This window comes from Poecilia formosa, unplaced genomic scaffold, assembly GCF_000485575.1.
Source record: "Poecilia formosa unplaced genomic scaffold, Poecilia_formosa-5.1.2 Scaffold223, whole genome shotgun sequence".
NCBI lineage: Eukaryota > Metazoa > Chordata > Actinopteri > Cyprinodontiformes > Poeciliidae > Poecilia > Poecilia formosa.
Window position 1 is genome coordinate 66320 of NW_006800162.1, and position 5054 is coordinate 71373.

Genomic DNA, 5054 nt, shown 5'->3' on the forward strand with positions numbered 1-5054 from the left:
AAAACAACAATATCCCTCAGTGCAGAGGCATCTTCTGCTGTTTTGGTTGAGCAAAGTAGGTGGGTATACTGCTCAAAGATGGCCGCCATATTTCCTGCGTCGGAGCGGCCAATGCGGGGTCTACTCTTATATTATGTCTATGCTAGTGTTGCGTTATAGGAAGGGACATAATTAAATCATGAATGAAACCTTAAAATGTCTTTGAGCTTTTAGAAAAGCTAGAAAAATATAAGACTAACACGTTATTATTGACAATCTGTTCAATTTAGCAGAAAATTTTCCCAAATATTCTCGACTACGCTAAAAAAAACCTTCAAAATTTCAAGTACTTTTAATGTATTTTTGAAAGAACGTACTCCAGTACTGTAAGTGCCAATTTTACAGAGCTACTTTTGCTTTTACTTTTACTGGACCATTATTTGACCAGTAGGATGAGTACTTCACTCAAGTAATGAGTACTTTATCCACCATTTTAAAGTTTAAAGTTTTAAAGATTTTTCACCAGGAAACAAGTAGAAAGAAAGAAGAATGTAGAAAACTAATGCTTGATCTGGGTGAGGATTAATATTTTTTTCATTTCTTGGAGAGCTGCACACATTCAGCTCCATCATAAATTAGCAGTGATGTCATAGTGAACTGTGGTGTAGGAGCTTTCTTTTAATCATGGAAAATCTATCAAAATGGAACTTTGTTGTGTTTGTTTGTTTGTCACTAGAACAAACTAGAAGTCACTAGAACATGACTTTTTTTTTTACCATCACACTGCAAAAAGTACTTTTGGTAGCTTATAGTGCAAATACCTTAATACACTTGGAATAAGACAAAACTAAATTGTTATTTTTATATAATGTTGCTTTTTATTGTAAAATGACGTTGGGTGTTTTGAAAGGTGTTTTAATAAAATTGTGTATTACTATTACATTTTAACGGCTGGACTACAAGAGTTGTAGCTTTAGGTTGAAAGTTACAATTATAGAAGGATTTTAAATAAAGTGTGGTGCGTTTAGTAGACATTTCCATCCATAAAGCTTTGTGATCCGCAGATTTAGTCCTGGATCCAGTCCTTAATCAAAGCCTGCGATTGTAAAAACCCCCCGAGAGCAAACAGATTTCTGCATGATTTGTTCCTGTACGGCTCTAACGCTCGGCTTTGGGTAGGCTCGTAAAGTTTGCTTTAGCACAAAATAAAAGCGAGGCAAATTATGAAAACGGCAGCTCAAGCTAGTTAATACAATATGCGTGGGGTTTCCTGCTGTGTAGTCATCAGTTCTGTAACCTCAGCAGGGGGAAAAACAGGCGAGCACAGTGAGCGGTCGGCTCCCCCGGCTCTGTGTGTGGCGGCGTTGGTGCCGAGGGAGGCGTCCAAGTTCGGCTGCATTCTTCATGGAAGGGCCGCAAAGATTTTTAATGGAGCCCCGTTTTTTTTTTTTTTTTTTTTTTTTCACGGTCAGAGAGTGTTCCACTCCAATCAAAGTCGATGGAAAGGAAGTAAAAGTCTGTGTTGTTTTTTTTTTTTACGTCCTTTAGGGAAAATCCATTGTTTCCCTCTGGTGCCTGGTGGTTTGTAAAACTCGCATTCTTCTATGTGCACTTTCACCTAACTGCTATAGAAACACACATAGGAGACATATGCATCCACTCTGAGCGCATACTGTACATGCAGCACGCATTCAGGCAAAGATTTACACACAGAGCAAAGTGCAGCCTTGCATGCTATGTGGTTGTGTGTGTGTGCATGTGCACGTGATTATAATTTGGCCTCCGCTTCTCTAGGTTAGGCCTGAAGCTACGCTGTAATAAACCCTCGCAGGTTTATTTTCTCTGTGATATTCAAAAGGGCAGCAGCAGCTCCAGCAACCTGAGAGTGAAATGTGGGCTAATTCAAACGCACATTTACATCCTCATCCACATTAAAGCCTGATAACATAAATCTAAAGTGCCACTGTTGATAACATTTACAGTATTTTGCTATAATAAGTTCCTGCATGCCTGGAAAATACATAACACCACCACTTTGAAGCATATTTTTTACTTTATTTCACTTGCCACAACAGTCAGACAAGATAAACATTAAAGAGTTTTGCCACCAAATCTATGGAAGATGAAGGTATGGCTATTATTATTATTATTATTATTATTATTATTATTATTATTATGATTATTGGTCAATTTTCTAGAACAAATATCTTAGCACAATTAAAATAAGACAAAACTAAGTTACAAGTCTCTTTTCATCAAGATATAGGTGCTTGTTTAGAGTCAATGATTCTTTAACATTGATTATGAACCGTACTAGTTCCTTTACGATTATTTCATTCCTAACATGGGAAAAATGTCTTATTAGAAGTAAAATAACCCTCCAATACTACCAGTACTTTTTCATCAACAACAAGGAATTGCTTTCTTGAAACAAGCTTGTATATCTTGCAGAAAAGTTACTTGTAATTTAGTTTTGTCTCATTTCAGGCGTATTAGAAACTAGACCAAAATGACTTGGTAACATCTTGTGTTTTTGCAGTGTTTAGCTTTATTTTCTCTTGTAAGAGACAATTTCATGTGAGCTTTACTTAGAAGACTGCACTTCCAGACGTTCCAAGCCTAATTCATGCAACAGAACATAGGAAAAAAATTGAGTAAAGAAAATGAACTGATGTGTTATAAGAGGTGAAAGTGACAGTGGCACCGGCCAGACCGAGCAAAACCAAGGCAAATATAACCCTTCGATCTCATTGGTTGTTCACCTCATTCTACAAGCTTTTTCAGTCTTCCTTTTTTTGGTCCCCCCCCAACCCCTTAATTCCAATCCGCAAAGTTGGCAGTCATGCCTGGCATTTCCTGGAGTTGCCAGTCCGAGTCCCGGCTGTGACAGGAATGTTGATAGAGGTTGTACTTAGGACACAGCCCTGAAGAACGCTGGAGGCTAAAAGGCTAGCAGGAGCTGTGGCTAATTCTTATAGACCTCAGTGCGGTCAGATCTGGACACTGGGTCGTCATTTGATTTTATTCTGGGTGACTTGGGTTAGAAAACAAGAGGAGGGGAAGGAGGTGGTTGAGATTAGTTAAATATAAACCCATCAAAAGCACCCTGTGTTTGCCCAGAGTATTTTTCTGTCCTGGTTTGCAAGGTAAACAAGCTATCAAGTCAGTAAAAATCATCTTCTTTCTGAAGAATAACTGTCTGCTTCGTCCCTCTGAGGGCGAGGAACAGATATATGGAGGGATGGATGTCGGGGTTGAAAGAGAGATCTGTTTATGGCGGTAAACAGGAAAAAGGCCGTTCTTTCCAAGTCACGCTCCGGTCCCACCCGGAACGCTCCGGGAGACTTCCTGCGTCCGGTCGGCCAAGAAACGGGCCGAGACAACGGTGGCAGAACGGGAGGGAAAGGAATGAGACTCGGCAGGCTCTGCCAGCTGTTGCCGCCAGCAACACTAGCAGGACTGTCCCGCTCTTTGCCGCGTTGGTCTCCAGCTTCCTGAGCCAGGCCTGCTGCCTCTGCCAAATTTCCACCTCAGTCACAAAGACCTATGACCTCAAACTGGCACACAAACATACGTCCATTTTCTTCGTTCCGTTCAAGTACAAATACAGCTATGGAAAATTAGAAAGTTTTTATGGAAAACTAGAAAAAAAAAAGTGTCCAGTGCAGACATGTAAATGAATGAATTTTAAAACTCTGACATGCTCATTGTGAAGGGCTGCTCTGCAGACATGAGGCAGATGTTGGGCTTGTAAACTTTGACAGATGATTTGTGATTCGGTCGCTGAAACGTGGCCTCGTTTGAAGCATACGTGCTGGAAGCATACGTGCTGGAAGCATACGTGCTGGAAGTTTTGGACGCCTGTAGGATTGGCGTCTGAGTCCGAGGTGTGGGTTAGCATTTCAATGTGAAACGTGGAGTGGGCCATAATGGCAGTTACGGAGATGATTCAGTTTTGCCAAACACACCTGTTCTGGAACCCCTTACAAGTTCTCTAACCTTAAATTATTTTAATAAAAATGTCTCTTTAGATATACTAATTTTTTGTTTCTTCTAATGAATCTTTACATGTAGCTGAAATTAGCTTGCCACTTCCTTTCTGGTGCCGTAAGGGTCTGCATGTTGGTATAGTTTCAGTTTAATCAGGCAACAGAAGACTGACTTTGTAATTGTCTTTAAGTGACTCTGAAGGTTCAGATCTGAGTTTAACCCTAAACTCAGATTTCATGTCAGATTGCTACTTTCTATCTGTCATAACTGAAGCTGTGCACTGGCTTTACGTCGTTCCTCTTTATGTTCGAAAGACAATAACTTCATTTTATTTTTGAAATCAGCTTTCCACTTCATTAATCACACATAAGAGAAGTGCGATGGTTGCATATTGTGGGATTCAAAGGTGTGAAAACAAAGGCAATAAAATGGTAAAGAGAAGTCTTCATTGTGTCCTGAGAAGGTGAGCAAACTTTGCTACTAAGTAGGGAACAGGCTAATATCCAGAGGAAACAAACGCAAGTTACCTAATACAGCATCGTTAATGCTGGTTACCGGCATCCTATCAAGATGGTGCATCTTGTGGGAACTATCTATAGTTCAGAGCTGGTCTGTGGACCTCTGTTTCTCTCCTAGATGAATCAACTAAAAAAAAAACTCTAGGGCTCTTTATTTCTTCCTGAACATCAACAGCTGTGTCCTCTCAAACCCAGTCAAACGCTGCATTGGCTTATCTGTCAGAGATCCTTAAAAAGAGCTCTCACTTTACAAAGCCCTGATATGCTCAATTCTGTGAACTCTTTCACGATGTTTCATTTCATTTTTATGGACTGCAGCAGCAAATTGTGTCCAATGATATGTAGTTGCCTACAAAGCACAATTAAATAAAGCACAAGTATTTTTCTAAGGATAAAAGTAACAGCTGTCCAGTTAGAAGTACAGAGGACATGTTTGTGTCTGAGCATGAACTTAAATGGGCGGCTGTTCTTATCTAGTTTTTGTTGTCTGGGAGGGGAGCGAGGGGGTCGTTGTGTATGGAGATAAAGGCTCTCTGCAGTAAAGTGTTAGTGACAATCCACAGACCG